Below are 552 nucleotides of genomic sequence, written 5' to 3'. Positions count from 1 at the left end.
AAATTTTTCAAGAGAAGAATAAATAAAAATATTTTCAAAAAATGTGGAACTAAAATCTGCTTTAATTTTCATCTGGGTTTTGAGCACCATCAGCGCCAAATTTAAAATGAATAAAACCATGTTAAAAGATATTATTTCGAGTTCTAATGACTATATTCTCTAGGGCACTAATCCTACTACGGAACAAGAATTTAATTTCTCCAGCAGAGATTCATCAGCTCTTCTTTCAGCTTCTCAGATGTCAGGTAGTTCGCTAATATTTTTTAAATATTTTTTAAAAGGAAGATAAAAAAAAATCTGAGATTTCTTTTTTAAACATTCGATTGCTCACAAATAAAGGCATATTCGCACCTTACTACAGACTACAGTTCTGCAAGCAGGAAGTATAACAGTTATATTTACTATTTTTTATATTTTAGGATAAACCTCTCCGCAGTTTTCTGAAGGATAATATTATCAACGATATCAAGAATATTAATGCAAAGCATAAGGATATAAAACTTAACTCGAAATTACGTAAGTTTATTTAAATGGGTAAATGATGGGACGGGA

General features: G+C 29.5%; 1 long non-coding RNA gene across 1 annotated transcript; it reads left to right on the top strand.

The window, feature by feature from the left end:
• The first annotated feature begins 135 nt into the window (after positions 1 to 135).
• Positions 136 to 516, top strand: LOC111717781 (uncharacterized). The gene is made up of 2 exons (XR_002768914.1): positions 136 to 245; positions 420 to 516. It is a non-coding gene; the product is annotated as an uncharacterized LOC111717781 (long non-coding RNA).
• The last annotated feature ends 36 nt before the right edge of the window (positions 517 to 552 follow it).

The sequence above is a fragment of the Eurytemora carolleeae genome, unplaced genomic scaffold, assembly GCF_000591075.1.
Source record: "Eurytemora carolleeae unplaced genomic scaffold, Eaff_2.0 scaffold4958, whole genome shotgun sequence".
NCBI classification, from domain to species: Eukaryota; Metazoa; Arthropoda; class Copepoda; order Calanoida; family Temoridae; genus Eurytemora; species Eurytemora carolleeae.
Note: the sequence above shows the minus strand (reverse complement) of the source record. Positions and strands in the feature narration are given on the sequence as shown.